The sequence below is a fragment of the Panthera onca genome, chromosome X (genome assembly GCF_046562875.1).
Source record: "Panthera onca isolate mPanOnc1 chromosome X, mPanOnc1 haplotype 2, whole genome shotgun sequence".
In the NCBI taxonomy this organism is placed as follows: Eukaryota; Metazoa; Chordata; class Mammalia; order Carnivora; family Felidae; genus Panthera; species Panthera onca.
This window is the reverse complement of record NC_138357.1, coordinates 112618661-112637597: the sequence shown is the minus strand read 5'-3', so window position 1 is coordinate 112637597 and position 18937 is coordinate 112618661. Positions and strand designations below refer to the sequence as shown.

General features: G+C 36.9%; 1 protein-coding gene across 4 annotated transcripts in view; it reads right to left on the bottom strand.

Annotated features, from left to right (window-relative positions):
* The window catches only part of LOC145714231 (uncharacterized), a 524195-nt gene that overhangs the window by 200507 nt on the left and 304751 nt on the right, over positions 1 to 18937 (bottom strand). For all 4 annotated transcript variants that reach the window (XM_081793481.1, XM_081793478.1, XM_081793480.1 and 1 more), the window contains exon 3: positions 3739 to 3949. The gene's annotated coding sequence lies outside the window, so the exon portion shown is untranslated. The remainder of the gene's footprint in view (positions 1 to 3738; positions 3950 to 18937) is intronic.

The following is an 18937-nucleotide window of genomic DNA, read 5'->3' as shown; positions in this document are numbered from 1 at the left end:
TATAGATTTCCTTATTCTACATATTTCATATAAATGAAATCATATAATATATGATTTTCTGTGACTGGCTTCTTTCATTTAGTATAATGTCTTCAAGGTTTGTCCAAGTTTTGCCATATATTTATATTTCATTTCTATTCATTGCTAAATAATATTCCAGTGTGTGATTATAACATATTTTAAATTGTGCTTCTCATTGCCATGTGCTGCCTCTCAGAAGACACTCTCCAGACCCAAAAGATTTTACATGAATGCCTATACCAGGTGGTTGTCTAGTACATGTCATGTATAAAGGTATTCAAATATTGCCACCCAGCAACACACATCTTCAGGTAAAACTCATCCACAGCCCACTAGTTTGCTGCCTACTCCAATAGGCATAAAAGGTAGTATAATAATATAATCATTAATTAATTTGAGCACTTATTGAATGCTTCATATCTTAGTTTGAGTTCCCCTAGGAATAGCCCTTGAAACAAGAATTTGAGTGAAAATGGTTTTCTCGGGAAGTGATCCCAGAAAATACAAATGGGGAATGAAGGATGGAAAGTGAACCAGGGAAGGGAAGACAGCTAATACAAGATAGGTGTTTGAAGTGAGTCGCACTGTTGGCAACTATAGCTTACCTGCACTGAGTAACTCTAGGGGATAATGTAGAACATGGAACTTAGAGTTATACCTACCAAAGGGGGAGAAAGCTGGAGTTTTAATCCATGAACTCCATCAATCAGCCATTAATTGTGGGCTCCTCCAAGAGAGTGCTAATTCTCTATTCTTTTGGCCTGTCAGGTACTGTAGAGCTGAATGGGCTCTGAAGGCCAAAAGAAATCCCTTAAGCAAAAAGATGCAAAATGCTCACAGTTGGAGGTCAGGCTTGTATTCTTGGGAGGAGTAAGGGCTGAGGGGATGTGGGGTGTGTGGACAGTGTCTGCTGTACTTCCTATCTGGACTGCCATACAAAATGAAACAAATATAACAAATACTAATTGAGTTTCTCCTATGTGCCAGACAGTGTTCTGGGCACCAGGGATACAGCTGTGAACAAAAAAGGAAAATCTCTGCCCTCTGGTAATTTATATTCAGGTGATAGAGAAACAGTAAACAACATAAATAAATTACAGAATCTATTGGTAAAGGATGAGTACTAGGGTGGGGAGCAGGATAAGGAATCTGGGGAGTGGTCTCCTAAATAAGGTGGTCACTGGAAAAGTGACATGGAGCAGAGCTCAAGGGTCTTGTTCCACCCTCTATGTTCCCCCTGAAAGATGCTTAAGGATAATCACCAAGTTTGAAGGTTTTTAATATCAATTCCAGATCCAACATTCCAGAGGAAGAGCTTTTGTTAGTACTCAAAGACTCTCAGCAATCTTGCCCTCTAAATAAGCTATGAGATGGAGACAGCTAAGAAAACACTAGAAAGGGAAAATGGAAGCCTATTGTGGTGAGTTCTGAAGTTGGAAAGCAAATTCCCCACTCCTAATACCTGCCACCATCCCATGGAGCAAAATGGGCATGTTCACTGCAGCCTCCCAATGGATACTGCGCTCATTTCCAAAGCTTTTCCTGGCACCAGCAGCAAGAACCCACTGAGAGGAAAAATGAGCAGGCACCTCCAAGAAAAGCCTCAGTTAATGGAGAAATTCTTACCACATTTAGAACCAAATAGGAAGGCAGCCTCTCTTCCTCTCTAAAGAACTCTTGCCAGCTAAGGTCATGGCATGTTTCAAATGGTGTGTTTGCTCCTGGCCCTGGGGGAAACAGTGTCATGGCTGATATATCTACTGTGCTGTAATGTATAAATCTGTACAGTGAAACAAACTCCAGGGGGCTCTTGCCTCTAACACCTAATGCAAATTCTTTACCACTCTCTTTTGCCTTCTTTTTCAGTATCATCTCTTGCTGCTCCCCAAGGGGCTGCGGGGTTTGATATGGGAGATGCTGCTGACACACAGGACCATCAACTTTTGGAATATACCACCTCTGTAAAACCTTCCAAGATTATCCTACCATCCTCCTCCTGGATCTTCTCACACACTTCTGGAGCAAAATCATTAGCCTCTCCCATTCTTTGAAAGATTCTTTATAATAATGTTTAGCGTTTAGCTCATTGTGTTGAAATTAATTTTACACCTCTCTTATAGCAGCTAGACTGTGAATATCGCATCCTTATTATGGCAACCAGAACAGTCTATCCCCTTCCTTCTTACACCAACACTTACTTCTTTCTACCACAAGTCCTTTATTCTTTTGTCCTCTTCACTTCCACCTAACTTGAAAATGCTATGATCATTACTGCCTTATATTATGGCTCACAAGTGATAATTATTGACATTCCATCCTTCTGAATTTTGAACCAATTGATAAACAGATATAGGAATGTAATAGGGGTCAAAATACCAACTTCATTGCTACCAAAACTGCTGTAGGGGCCAATGGCAGTCTGTCCCAAAATGTGGCATTTTGGCATACTGATTATTTTAAATATAAGTTACTTAAAAGACAGCCCATGCAAACACAATCAGACCCGTGTGCACCTGAAATTAGGAAAGAAATTTCCCATGTGAAAGGTACCACACCTGTACCAGGAGGTAAAGAGACATCCTTATCATCATCAGAGATGGGAAATTTAGAGCCAAAAAGTATGTATAAAAAAAACCTTGCTACTTTATACTAATTTACTAAGCCAGCCCAATCATTTTTAGGTCTCAATTTCATTGTTGAGCCTCCATGCCCATGTGATAAAACTTTGAGTTATTTTCTCCTGTTAATCTGTCTCATATAAATTTAAATCTGAGTTCATTTGGAAGATATTGAGGGTAGAGAAGAATTTTTCCTTCCCTTTAGTTGGCATAGTCAGCAGGATGCTTGACACACTTGCCCTAGACAACGCTGCAACTAAGAGATTCTGGGACATCAGACATACAGTCAACAGAAGAAAAGATTTCCCACCAGGTCAGCCTCCTGTAATCTCTGCCTGCAGAGTTATATGGAGCAAGAGTGGTGGGAATCTTTCTTTCTCTCTCTGAATTTAGATTAGCAAGAGAAGATAATGTGGAACTAGTTCCTTGGGCTTGGAGACTCTTGGTAAAAATTTGGTAGAGTAATTTTTGTTTTCTGACCCATTACTCCCAGAGATGGTCTTTGTTTTTCTTTTTCTCTGTCTTTTGTGCCATTTGTCATAAAAAGGAATTACCATAGGGCAGAATTCAGGTATAGGCTCTATAAGCCTGTTGTTCAAGCCAGACTCCAGACTGGTGAGTTCATAGTTCTCATCAGACCATTGTCTGTTTAGACAAACTTTGCTGTGGGATAATGCACACATGAGGTAAAGGCTATTGCTAAGGGACATCTTGGAAGCCAAAGCTACAAAACTGGTGGGCCTGGATGAAGCATTTAAAAGCTATTAGAGTGTTTGCCACCTAACTCAAAGAGTCCCATATTAGGATAAGTTGGCCACAGAACATGTTAAATTGACACTAGGTCACCTGCCAACCTCAAGAAAACTTCTGTGCAACAAGGTACACTGTAAAGCAACACACCTCCCTATCCCTGAAGCACATCCCTTCTACATATTAGTGTGGCTCCAAGAGATGCAAGACTTAGCCTAAGCTGTTAATGTGCATATAAGAAAAACTGAGTGAGGTTTTTCCTTTCATCTTGTTCTGTGTCCTAACAGCTTAGTTTTATGACTAGTGAGAACATTCTCTCTGGTCTCTGCTATTCAGAGGGTACACTTACCAGGGTGTCCTTGGTGGCCAAATAGACTGGGGATCCAAGACACACAGTTACAGATAGCACACTCCTTGTCCAGCCGTGCAAACTCTCAGGGGACTAAGTCGTAAGAGGCCTCAGCCCACAAGGGGCCTTTGTTGTCTCAACCTTCATTGCTTATCACTGCTGGAAAAAGTGCATTCCAGTAGCACATGCCCAGTGCCACAGATGAGCAGGTCTGTAAAAGAAGGTATCTCATGATTTCATGCAAGACTGGAGACACTATACTTACTATACTATCCTTACCACCTGTGCAAAAAAGGTCTACACTTTCTTAGACTAATTTTGGGAATGAACATTTGAATCATGGGGGTTCATCTATGCCCTCTGTGGATGCCTCTTGAATCTCTGGTTAAAGCACTAAAAGGCTTATTGGTTTGAGTCACTATTAATAGGTACTATTCACAAATAGCCAACAATGGCCAGACAATGGATCCTTTAAATTGGCTATATTTGAAAAAAAAGATTTTATAAAGATCTCTCAGTTGTCTTATTAGAATACTAGCTAGCCTTAGGGACTCCCTTTATAAGATAAAAGAATAAAATTAGACTTAAGACAGGGGAAACTGGGTAGCACAGTCAGTTAAGCATCTGACTCTTGATTTCGACTCTGGTCATGATCTCACCATTCGTGAGATTGAGCCCCACGTTGGGCTCTGCACTGACAGCGCGGAGGCTGCTTGGGATTCTCTCTCTGCCTTTTCTCTCTCTGTTTCTCTCAAAATAAAATAAATAAACTAAAAAATACATATTAGACTTAAGACAAATAAATGTCCACATCCACTGAAAATTCCCCTTCTTAAAATCCAGTTCCATCTGCCTGTTTTAACTTCCCTCTCCCTATAAGATTTTCAGAAAGCACTGTGGCCTAATCTTAAGGTTCAACATATCCAGGCTACGCTTGTAAATACTGAAGGCCAAAACTGAATTTAGCAAAAACACCTGAGACAGGCAGTATGGCTCAATTTGCTCTCTAATCAGGCTCTGGCAACTTCAGGCATCTCTATGCAATAACTTTCACAGATGTATCCAAACCCCACCGACACTACAAAGAATTCATATCCCCTGAACAGCAGAGGATCTTTTAAATTATAAAGCCCTTTTTCCTCCACTTTCAAAAGATCTGACCAAATTTAGAGAATAATTGGAGATTAATTGCTATTCACAACCTCATTCACAGAGACCTAGACTAGCTGCTAAGGGGAGTTCTTCCAGCCCAAGATTATATTATGATTATTAGGAAGTTTAGACTGCCCCTGAAAAACCCCCTTCACAGAGGAAACATGATCAAAATTTCTCTTAGCCTCTCCTACATATGAACTGCAAAAGGTCAGTATTCAGAGAGTAATAGAAGCCAAGGTTGAATTGTGTACCCAGAAAGAAGGCTTTTGTTAAATTCATTATACAGATTTTACAAAGGCATAAATCTTCTGATTCCCATTTTAGTTAAAAATCTCCCTGACATAAAGAAACAAATTTAGTTGAAACTGTGGGTCAGTCCCTTGATATTCAGGATGTAATCCAGTTTGGGGGGGGGGGGTAATTAAAAACAACTGTCTTTGTCTTACAAGTATCTACAAAACTGGAGATGCAACTCTAAAATCAAGTCAAAGCCCACCACCCATCTTTATAAATCTTACCTATTACTCTCAAAATGTTTGTGGATATTATAAAAGATCAAAATACTGCAACACAACTGTCTTATATTTAGAAAAAAAATCCTTTCTTCCTTTCTCTGTTCCTTTAAAGTTACAAATCTTACCATATTGTTGAAGTGTAAACACAGCACTTAGTCCACTTGAGACTAAAGAAAAAAAAGGGGGGAGGGGGAAAATACAAACTGCTTTTAAAAAATAGAAACTGCTGAAAGGGCTGTTAAGCCCAGACTCTAGCATCTCTCTGATAACAGGCAGATATGCTCCAAATCTCCACCTTAGAGAAAACTTGGATACTTTCTCAGTAAACCCTTCTACCTCTATCTTCTCTAGGACCTATGAACCGTTCTTTGAAGGCAAACTTTAAGGAAAAGTTTTTCATTAAAAGGAAGAAGAAGAAGAAGAAGAAGAAGGAGGAGGAGGAGGAGGAGGAGGAGGAGGAGGAGGAGAAGAAAAAGAAGAACCAGCAGCAGCAGCAGCAGCAGGCATTTGGAAATTGGGCCTATAATGTACTCTGCACAAATATTAATAAAATAAAAGCTATAAGAGTTTGCTTGCCTCTTGTTTGTATATTTGTATATGTGTCCATGTCTGCTGTAAATGTGAGATATTTTATCTACCTCCAGATGCTAATGCAAAAATTAATTTGTAAAAAAGCTCTGTTTAGTTGGTTTGAAGACAAGCACTTGTAAGGATTGGGCATTCTAAAACTCACAGAAAGACAGAAACTAACCCAAATATTTTACAAGTTCATGTTATCTCGGAAAATATTCACTATTAAAGCTAATTTAAGGTTGTTGGTTTTAATTAAAATAGACATGTCTTTAAGTTATTACATTAAAATTAAAACTTTTATTCTGCCTGTGTTTACTTAAGTCAAATAAGTTATCTCTGTCACAAATTGTTTAAAATAGTAATAATTGCTTGAAAGGATGACTGACTTTGAGGTCTCTTGAAGTTTTTATGGGTAATCTAAGCATAATTTTTAAGAACAAATAAATAAATGTAAATAACATTAAAAGTTTTCAGATTGGGGCGCCTGGGTGGCTTGGTCGGTTGGGCGTCCGACTTCGGCTCAGGTCACGATCTCGCGGTCCGTGAGTTCAAGCCCCGCGTCGGGCTCTGTGCCGACAGCTCAGAGCCTGGAGCCTGTTTCAGATTCTGTGTCTCCCTCTCTCTGTGACCCTCCCCCGTTCATGCTCTGTCTCTCTCTGTCTCAAAAATAAATAAACGTTAAAAAAAAAATTAAAAAAAAAAAGTTTTCAGATAAACTTCTAAAAGTTTCTCCAAAATATTTCTGGTAACCTGAAACCTTAAAATTTTGCTAAATTAAATGATAAATTGGGTTGAATTCATTAAATATTTAAGTCATTTCCCAAAAAGATAAAGTTATAAACACTGAGTGTTGAGAATTTTGTCTTTTGTCTTTTTATAAAGAAATGGTTAGCAAAACATGTTTTGTGTTTTATTGGAAAATTGTACTATGAAGAAACACATGTTTCTAAATTATGAAATGTATTAATAAATTTGCCAATTTAAAAATTCTGGCATAACAGTTCACAGTTGCTTACTATTTAGTTTGGACACAAGAAAATTAAGAATTAATTAAGAATTCTAATAAATGTAATTAAGACTCCTAGAGACAATAAGAGAAACAACTCTGAATACAAGGAAAGTAAGATAAGACAACATTTTAGAAACAGAAATACATTTTTTTGGGGCACCTGGGTGGCTCAGTCAGTTAATTGCCTGACTTGATTTCAGATCAGGTCATGATCTCATGGTTCATGTGTTTGAGCCCCTGAGTCTGGCTCTGCACTGACAGTGCAGAGCCTACTTGGGATTTCTCTCTCTCCCTCTCCCTTCTCTCTCTCTCTCTCTCTCTGCCCTTCCCTGGCTCATGCACATGCATGCTCTCTCTAAAAATAAATAAACTTAAAAAAAAAATACGGGTGCCTGGATGGCTCAGTCATCTGACTTCAGCTCAGGTCATGATATTGCAGTTCATGAGTTTGAGCAATATGTTGAGCTTTGTGTTGACAGCTCAGAGCCTGGAGCCTACTTTGGATTATGTGCCTTCCTCTTTCTCTGCCCCTCCCCTGCTCTCTCTCTCTCAAAAAATAAACATTAAATAAATAAATAAATAAATGAATTAATTAATTAAATACATTTTTGTTAAGGAAAAGAATTGCCCTAAAGTGAGGCTGGTTACTTAAAGAGGAAAAATTTAGGATAAAATCTGAATGTAAAATATAGAATTATAAAACATTCATAAAAAAAAAGAACCTTAAAAAATTAATTTTATGTATGGTTGGTAATGGCTAAGATTAGAATAAATTTATTTAAAATTAGTTTTAATATCAACAGCACACTGGTGCAAAATTATAGTTTGTTTTTTCTCTGTTAAAAACCAAGGTTTTCTTAGATTCTAATTTCTTTTTTTTATTTTTTTTTTAGCGTTTATTTATTTTTGAGACAGAGACAAAGCATGAACGGGGGAGGGTCAGAGAGAGGGAGACAGAATCTGAAACAGGCTCCAGGCTCTGAGCTGTCAGCACAGAGCCCGACGCGGGGCTCAAACTCACGGACCGTGAGATCATGACCTGGGCCGAAGTCGGCCGCTTAACCAACTGAGCCACCCAGGCACCCCAGATTCTAATTTCTTAATAAGAAGTGGTAAACAAAGTTTTCTCTACCTTTAATGTAATCTGCCTAAAAAACAAAAATCCTATGTTTTCTCTTTATCAAAACATTCATTATTCAAGAAAACTGAAACTTCTTAATACTAAAAGATCCAAGTTTTGTTCACAACTATGTAACCTTTTATATTTGCCTTTAAAAATCTTCTATTGTCACTTTGGTTAAATAGATAAATAGTGTTTCATAATGATCTGGGATTCAATTTAATCAAATGTTCAAACCTTTTAATATTTTTTTTACATATTTCCCCAAATGAGATTCTAAAATGATATATTTTGACCACAATCTAACTGAAGTGCTCTAGAGACCTCCTGGAACATTTCAAAAATATTGTGAGAAATCAAACTAATTAGGCTTATTTGTTATGTTAAATTACATGGGAAGCATCATCAAATAAGTGATACTAAACACTCTTAAATTATATTTGGGTAGATATATGTTATTAAAATAAGTGTTCTACCTGGGGGCAGACAGTATGAAAAACGCCTGGGGCACACAACAGCGAGATTATTCACTATTCTAGGAGTGCTTCCTAGAGAGGCAGCCTTCAGAGAGACATGCTCTAGAAACAAGGGAGCTGGCTAGTGCCATTTTCCTCCCCCACTCATCTGCTAAGCATAGAGCCACCTAAGGGAAGGAGCTCAGCACTGAAACTAGCAGTTTTACTTGGTTACACTAAGCCCCACCCCTTGGCACTCTGGCAGGACTGCCTTTCTCAGTCAAGTTTGCCTCAGTCCCAGCACAATGAGCCCCTCCCCAAGAAGACCAGCACAAAACCCTGTCCACATCATACCTCCTGACCAGAGTTCTTAAGGGCCTTAGTTCTGGTGGAGATGGTGACAGGTCTCATTTCAGAAGTAGACCAGAGCACACCTAATTAAGACTTGCCACATTCAGGCCAGGAACCAATCATTGCCCACAGCAGGCAAGGAGAGCCTCTGCAGACCACTGGACTGAAGGATAAAGCAGTCAAAATACTATCGTAAAGCACATGCAGCACATGCTGGAGACACTCCCTGAAGTGTGAGGCTCTGGGCACTACTTGACCTCTTCTTCATAAGGCCATTACTTGCAGGAGCAGGAGACATAACTGGCTTTTCTAACACAGAGAAGAAGGCAGACTTAGACAAATGGCAAGATGGAGGAATTTATCCCTAATGAAAGAACAAGATAAGACCAAAGCCAGATATCTAAGTGAAACAGATATAAGTAACATGCCTGCCAGAGAATTTAAAGCAACAATCCTAAGGATACTCATGGGGCTTGAGTAAAGAAGACATCAGTGAGACCCTTACCACAGAGATAAAAGAGTTTAAAAAATCAATCAGAGATGAAGAATGCAATAAGCAAAATTGGAAACAGGTTTTATGCAATGAATAGCAGACTGGAAGAAGCAGAGGAACAAATTAGTGACCTAGAAGGCAAAATAGTGGAAAATAATGAAGCTGAACAAAAGAGATAAAGAAGCATTGTGTAACAAAAGACTAGACTTAGGGAACTCAGTGACTCCATCAAACATAGTAACATTCGTATTATAGGAGTCCCAGAAGAGAGATAAAAGGGTGCACAAAATTTATTTCAAGAAATAATAGCATAAAACTTCCCTAATCTTAAGAAGGAAACATCTATCAAGATCCAGGTGGCACAGAGAAATCCCATCAAAACCAACAAAAGCAGGCCAATACCAAGACATATAATTACATTGAAAAATATAGTGATAAAGGAAAACTCTTAAAAGCAACAAGAAAAAAGAAGTCCTTAATTTACAAGGTTAAACCCCTAAGGCTAACTGGAGATTTCTCAACAGAAACTTGGCAAACCAGAAGGGAGTGGCATGATATATTTAAAGTGCTGAATTGGAAAAATCTGCAGCCAAGTATATTCTATCCAGCAAGGCTATCATTCAGAATAGAAGGAGAGATAAAGAGTTTCTCAGACAAAAACGAAAGGAGTTCATGACCACTAAACCAGTCTTATAAGAAATATTAAAGGGAACTTTTTGAGTGCAAAGGCGAGACCAAAAGCAAGAACGATAAGAAAGGATCAGAGAAAATCTCCAGAACAATGACAGAACAAGTAACAAAATGGCAATAAACATAAATCTATCAATAATTACTTTGAATGCAAATGGACTAAATGCTCCAGTCAAAAGACATACGGTGTCATAATGTATATAGAAAAAAGACCAATCTATATGTTGCCTGTAAGAAACTCATTTTAGACCTAAAGACACCTCCAGATTGAAAGTGAGGAGGTGGAGAATGATTTATCATGCTAATGGATGTCAAAAGAAAGTCAGAGTGTCAATACTTATGTGGAACAAACCAGACTTTTTTGTACTTATATTGTTTTTATCCTGCTTTGGTATCAAGGTAGTACTGGAATCATGGAATGATTTTGAATGCATTCCCTCTATTCTATTGTTTGTAAGACTTTGATAAAGATTGTCATTAATTCTTTTTTTTAATGTTTGGTAGAATTTACCAATGGATCCATATGGTCTTGGGCTTTTTTTGTGCTGGGAGATTTTTGCTCCCTTGTTCAACTTTCATTCTTGTTATTCTTCTAAGATTTCCTTCTTAGATTCAAGATTAATGATGCAACCTTGGTAATTTTTGAGTTTTTAGGAATTATCTGGTTTTTTTCTAAGTTATCTGATTTGTTAGTTTATCAATATTTATAGTAATCTGTTATCACACCATGTATTTCTGTGGTTGTTGTATTTTTTTCTCTACCATTCTCATTTTGGTTTTTGAGTCTTCTCTCTTTTTTTTCTTAGGTAATGTAGTTAAAGCATTGCCAATTTTGTTTATATTTTTGGTCAGAACTTTCAATGTTATGTTATTGTTTATTCTTGTCTCTTTATTTCTAATTTTTCTTTGTTATTTCCTTCCTCTACTAAATTCAGCTAAGTTTCTTCTATTTCTAGTTCCTTGTGGTGTAATGTTGTTTATTTGAAGTTCTTTTTTTTTAATACAGGCATTTATAGCATAAATTTCACTCTAACATCTGCTTTTGGTGCATCCCATAGGTTTTGGAATATTGTGTTTTCTTTTTATTTTATTTTGAAACATATTTTGATTTACCATTTGTTATCTTCCTTACATTTGGGGAAGGCTTTTTCCTGTACCCCCAGGACAAAAAACTCTCCATCGTGATGTCAAAGGTGCTCCAGTATTGAGGATCTTCCTCCTGACCTAATGCGCTTTCTTTCCACAGAACTCAAGCCATCTCACAATGACTTATTCTCCAAGGAGTTAGTTTAAAGGCAATTTTTTATGTCCACCTCCTATTACCCCTGAAATTGACCCATCAAAATTGAGAAACTTTAAGAAGTTTTACCTTTGGGTTGTCTTCATTGCTCCAAAAAGGCTTCTTCCTTTCTCCCAAAGACTATGTCCATTTCATATATATATGTATGTCTATATATATATATATATATATATATATATATACACTATATGTATATATATTTGGACACAACATACACACACACACACACACACACACACACACACACACACAATCAATGCTGAGTCTCTTTCCCAATTAGAAATTTGGTTTCAGGCTCTTTTCAAATTACATGTAAACAAAATATGTTATAAAACATAATCAAGATAAGTTATATTTTTAAAATAAACTACCTAGCGTTACAACTCTCACTTGCATCACTGTACATAATAATATCTTGGTAGGAGAAAGTACCAAAGGTTGCTTAGAATCCAAATTTTTGTATGCAAAAACAATGTTGATCTATATTGTATAAGTACTTTGAATTAATAATGGTCCATGTCCTTCCAGAATCTTTACCCATCAGGAGAATAGTAGTGAATACAGAACTGTTTTGCCACCTAACATGGTTATCTGGATATAGGAAGTGGCTACTTTTCATTGTCAGCTGTTGTATGGCTCTGTTAATGTGATGTTACTTATTAAATGTCTCTGCTTCACTTCCCACTGCCTTTGCCTGCTCATTCAATGGGGCCTACCAAAGCTGACCAAAAAAAAAAAAAAAAAAAAGAAGCAGAAGCTACACATACAAGCACATACTCAATCTGCTACAGAGACCTTTTTTCATCATGGTTTCCCAGGAGTTCACTGTCCAATGACAGCCAGTACTACCAATGTAGATCAAGGAATACCAAATGTGTAAATAGTTCAGCAGGAGGAAAAGAGCCAGGAAGAGCTTCGGAATCATTCTTAACTAAATGTCGTGAAACGAGACAGGCTATAAATTGCTATTGGACCTGCAAAAATAATTTCCAGTTTATAAAGTTTTTGCTAGTCTTCCCCAGTTATCCATATGAACAGTAGTACCTCCTGAAGGTAAGCAATGTCAATGGGCTACAGAAACGAAAGTTTGAAGGCATTCACCTCCTACAATCTCCTGTTACTCTACACACACACTCTACTCCCCAAAAGTGCTGTGGTCTTTTACTCACTATACAACATACAAAGTCCAGTTGGGGATATCCATATAAGAAGGTTGTGGTGGGCATAAAAATGTCTTTTCCTTTGCCATGGCTATGGTGAGAATTTCTTTTCCTTACCTTTTACTGTAGGGCAGGGATAAGCAAATTTTTCTCTAAAGGGCCAGAAACTAAAAATTTTAGGCTTTTCAGGCCCTATGAGACCCTTGTTGCATATTCGAAGTGTTTTTTTAAATTTTTAAACAACCTTTTAAAAATATAAAAATCTTTCCTAGCTCATGAATCTAAAAAAATAAGCCATGGGCCAGAATTGCCTCACTGGCCATGGTTGGCCAACCTCTACTCTAGATGACTAGCTACCTAGTATATTACTTTGCTATTGACACATAATGCTATATAACAAACTACTCCAAAATTCAGTGGTATATAGCAATAAGCATTATTCCTCTTACTCATAGGTCTGTAGATCAACTAGAGTTGCTCTGTTCATTTCTCAGCCTGAAATAATACATGTGTATCCTAATTTTATTTTACCCATAGTCTCTGTTTTTAAAGTAATTTTGATACAAGAGAATATGGCTCTGTTAGAAAAATGCATCCTTATTTATAAAGGAAAGTTACTAAAGTTGAGAGATTTCTGTATTGGAAAGGAAACATCATGCTGGCTGTATTTTATCTATATTTGCCATCTGATTTACTTTAAGTGATAAAGTATCTAACATTTATTAGCATATACTATGGGTTAGGGACAATTTTAGCCTTATAAACATATTAACATATTTAATCCTGCTAACTGTTATTCCCAAACTAAGGACACTGCCCGAGATCATACTTCTAGGAAATAGAGGAGTCTGTGAATCACCAGACTATATTCGCTCCCAGAATTTCCTTAAGACCTACAATAATCTTGGCACTTCTGCTGTATAGAATAATAAGACAAATAAAAAACAGGAGCCTATATTCAGATTTTAAGTCTTAAAATTATTTTGTTCATAAAACTAACTCTCCTTGGATGCAAGATAAGTGTTCTTATGAATTAGACTTACCGTGTTCATTACACTCACATCAGTTTATAAAGCCTTTAAACTACTTGAACAAAAGAATAACTGTATAATCATCAGCCATTTTTGTTATGCCAACCAATTAAGTCTTCCAAAGGCTATTTTAGACATGCACATGTGTTGAACATTGAAACACATCTGGCTTTATCCATTTGAATGTAAATGGCTTAAATAAAATTGCTTCTGTGTTTGTATGACAGTGCATGTTGGAGTTAATTTTCTCTGGGATAAACACAGAGTAAACTATGTAAAATGTACCAATCTTAAGTATGCAGCAGGTAATTTTTACTGTATGAGTACACATTCCCCCCACCCCTGCAACCTTCCTTTTCCTCTTCCTATAACTATCACCCAGATCAAGATATAGAACATTTCCATTACCCTCCTTCTTTTTCCCAGTCTACACTCCCATACACATTGACCCCCCCCCCCAGGTAAACAGCATTTGGTCTCCTGTCTTCGTCAAGTAGTTTGCCCCTTCGTGGATTTGATATAAACAAAATCATACATATGTACTCTTTTTATTTGGCTTTTCTCACTCAACATAATCCACATGGGGTTCATCCATGTTGTTATGTGTACTAGTAGCATGTTCTTTTTATTGCTGTGTAGTTTTCCACTGTATAACTATACTACCATTTATCCATTCTTCTGTTAACAAGCATTTGGCTTGTTTCTAGCTTTGGCTATTATGAATAAAGCTCTTATGAATATTCTTATGTATGTCTTTTCATGGACATATGCACTCATTTTTCTTGGGTATGCTGAAAAGTGGAATTGCTGGGTCATAGGATAGATGCATGTTTTGATTTATTAGAGTTTTCCAAATTGATTATGTGGAGTGACATGTTGAAATACCTAAGCAAGATGTGTAACATTGCTTAATGGTAATGCTCTCTTTAATGGTTCATTTGCAAATAAGGTTTTTACATTACACATACATACACAATCATATTAAATCTTCTGATGCAATCTTCTGATGCAAAAAAAATTTTTTTGACAGGGTGATTACTAAGTTTGGCAAATATGCTTGGGTATTCCATCTAATATCTCTTCATTCTCTAATTATGTACCTGATTTGAAACGAACCTCTCAAAAAGTAATTGCATAACACTCACTTTTCTGAGCCCAAGAGCTAAATTCTACTAGAACTTTTCTGTGTGATCCATCAGGGCACATTTCTGTTCTCTAGAGTCATTATGCAAATGTAAGAGGAGAAACACCAGGAATTTCTAGGAATAATGTATTCCATTTAGTTGGACAGCAAAACTCCTTGCTTTTGCTGAGTTAGACCTGGATGTTCCAAACTGAGGAAAATTTTGAAATTCTCTTATTTCCCCCTGTTGTTCTTCAGAACAGGCTATTTCGATTACGGCCTGCTAGATTAGGAGAAGCAAGAAGTAGACAAAAGTCATGACCTGGGAGGAAATTCATTCTAGAGAGGAAGTGAAGGCTATAGGTGGCAGAGCAACGAGGAAGACCTGACACGATATAAAAAGTTGTGCTAAACTTAGTGGTAACAACTACTATCTAAAATTTTAGATTGTCAGACCCTACTGGAGACCACCTTTACATTTAAGCCATTTGGTTTAGCCTTGGTCCTACTCTTATTTCATCAACTTTCTGTAACTGAAGCACCAGTCTGTTTTAAAGTTAAACCCCCATAGGTCACTGTGAGCCACACATGAGTTCGTCCTGAGACAATCACATTCTAGGCTCATTTGAAGACCAGCATCCCTGAGAAACAATGTGGAGGCCTAGATCTATTTTCTTTTTCAGGTTTGGTTTACTAGATAGCTTTAATCCAAGCTTTGTCACTGCTATGAATCCCTCCCCTTCTCCACATTATGCTATGATTGACACAACTTGCAAAACTAAACTTTGCTCAAAAATCACAGGATGGGGCGATTATGAAGCTGAGGAGCGTCAGTTAATTACTCTGAGAAGCTTGGGAAGGCCAAAGATAAAGAATAGAAGAGAGATAGCAACAACTAGGAAAACATGCAGATCAGGTCTGGACACATTTCAGAAAAGCAGCTAACCAGGAAAGACACTTTAGCTCAGGTCAGGCTGAAGCTTAGTAAAGCAGGAGTCTCATTCAATAAAATTTGTAATAGTGAGAAAGATCCTGGGAATTTTTATACACAATAATGCTCCCAAAATGTATTATATATAATGGCAAAGGGTACTAAAATGTCAATGCCAAAAGAAAGCAAGGCACTGAAGAAGTATCAATGAAGTAGAAGCAAATGTCAAAGCCAAAGAAGATAAATATTCATAGCACAGAAGAACAATGACCAGTCTCTCTTGAATGTGTCTGCATATACTTCACTAATTATCTAAAAGCAAATGAAGAAACTACACTCTCTAGTGAGAAGTAAAGACTAGTTCAAGAGAATAATACTCCCTAGATACAAACACAAGTTTTTACCAACCAAGGAGAAAAGTTACTTAAAGTAGGTAAATAATTAACTCTAGGAAATAATAGAATAGTACACGGAGTTTATGTATCTGCTGATTGTTCTTTAATTCAAAGGTTATGTTGGGATGAGCACTGGGTGTTGTATGGAAACCATTTTTACAATAAATTACATATAAAGTAATAATAATAAAATAATTCAAAGGTGAGATATCTTTCTCTTTATCATATCTTATATGGCTGCATATAAGAATTTTAGGTGAGTGGGTGGGAGCGATGGTCTTTAAAAAAAGTGATGCCTAGACCCCACTGCATACCAAGTAAGTGAAACTGGGGATGAAGCCTCAACAGCATCCAATCCAAATATTTGTTTACATATAGTCTGCTTTGTTCATTAAAGGGTTTGAAGTGCTTCACAATTCTTAAGATAGAATTTAGTCCAACACAAATTTACCTTACTTGGCTTAGTTACTTCCACAATTTAGGCTATATATGGCAGGCATTAAAGTTGAGGCTTCAAAGCACTGATTGAACACAATAAGGAATATACAAATGATTTAGATATTCTTGCTCTCATAAAACTCACATTCTAGTAGAAGGAGAAAAAAAGTGGTTAATAATCATAATCTAATAGTAAATACAACATGTAGCAATGGAAAAGGTACTCATGAAGGCAATTCAAAAGATAAAAATATCACAGATACTTCCAGAGATCAGAAAAAGCTCCATAAAAGCAGGTGACTATTCTTTCTAATGAGTGAAAATTTATTGCTTTTAACATAAACAATGTACTCTTAAGATCAACTAACAAAAACAACTAAACCAGTCAATATTTATATGATGGTTAAAGGTGTCAAACTATAAACAACAGGACTAGTTTAGCAGTTAAGACAAGCTATGAACAATATATTTGACATCTGTACATATAGTTTGCTACCCACACCAGGGGTCTCTGATATGCAATCAAATTCCCACATAATTCAAAATATTTTCCAGTAGTTTCCTAGATGATTTAAAATGTCCACCTTTACATTCATCCTTCGTTTTAAAAGCAAGGTTTTTAAAGTAATGGTCTATGAGAAACTATGTCCCACAAAATGTAGAAAATCCATTCCCAGATCTGCCCCACAAGAATATCTAAAGGTAACAAACAAGCAAACAAACAGGTGACCTATAATACAAATGTAAAAGGATAGCTAGTTCCTGACAGGCAGAGAAAGAGGGAGGAGTATTCCAGAATGCAGGAACAGCATAATCAAAAAGTGAAGACAATAAAGTGTGGGGTGTTTTCCAGAAGCAGCAAGTAATACATTTTAGGCAGGTAGAAAGAAGGAAAGAATAGACAGATGATAGTAATAAGAGAAATAATTTCAAATATAGTATATGATAAAATTATGCAGGACTTCTAAAACTAAGAATAAAAATCTGAACTTCATTCTGTAGTAGGGAAGGAGATTTTTTTTTTTTTTTTTTTTTTTTTTAAGCAAGGGAAGCCAATCTCAAAGGAGTTCTTTGGAAAACTAATGTGGACATTGATCTATAGAATTCTTTGGAAGAGAAGGAATTTGGTGGTGGGATGAATAGCAAGGAAAAGGCTATTACAAAAACCTAGGTGACTAATAATGCCAAAAATTAGTTTAATGTCAGTAATCATGAAGGAAGAGCAATGGATTTGAGAGTAACTATAAAGGTAGATTTTGCAAAGCAAGGAAATTGTTTACATCGGTTTAGGATAAGGCTGAGGGAGAGGTCAAAACATGAGCTTGTGGTTTTGAACCAAATGAATGATATCATTTATAAGGAAGAAGAATAATAATAACACAATCCAGCATTTATTGAGCACCTATGTATATCAGTCTAAGTGTTTTATATACTCTATCTTATTTAATCCCCTAACAGTCTTTTGAGGATTAAACAAACAAACAACAAAGAGAAATAGACTCATGAATACAGAGACCAAACTAGTAGTTGTTTGGGGGTGGGGGGTGGTGGGTAATAAGCAAAATAAGTGAAGGGGATTAAGAGATACAAACATCCAGGTATAAAATAAATAATTTACAAGAATAAAAGGTACAGCATATGGAATATAGTCAATAATATTTCAGTAACTTTGTGTGGTGACAGATGGTGACTTACTTATTGTGAGCATACTGCAATTTATGTAATTGTTGAATCCCTATGTTGTACACTTGGCACTAATATAGTATTGTGTCAACTGTACTTCAATTAAAAATGTAAATAAATTGGGGTACCTGGGTGGCTCAGTCAGTTAAGCATCTGACTCTTGATTTCAGCTCAGGTCATGATCTCACAGTTTGTGAGATCGAGCCCCACATCTGTCAGCACAGAGCCTGCCTGGGATTCTCTCTTTCTCTCTCTCTCTCTCAAAATAAATAAATAGTTTTTAAAAATGTAAACAAATATATAGTGAAGATAAATCGAAGTGTAGAGAAGTTAAAAATTTGCACAAGATCACCTAGCTAGCAAGTGGTGGGAGAGAATGATATAGGAGATGTATGTAACTAGTTTAGTAAACACTCTGAACTCAAGAGAGTACAAATAGAAAATGGCTTTATTTTTCCTATCCACAGACTTAAGGCATTTGTCCAATATCTCATTTTCTACCTCTTTTTTTTTTTTTTAATTTTTTTTTCAACGTTTTTTATTTATTTTTGGGATAGAGAGAGACAGAGCATGAACGGGGGAGGGGCAGAGAGAGAGGGAGACACAGAATCGGAAACAGGCTCCAGGCTCCGAGCCATCAGCCCAGAGCCCGACGCGGGGCTCGAACTCACGGACCGCGAGATCGTGACCTGGCTGAAGTCGGACGCTTAACCGACTGCGCCACCCAGGCGCCCCTCTACCTCTTTTTGACATGTCAGGCCACTATTAAGTTTTCCA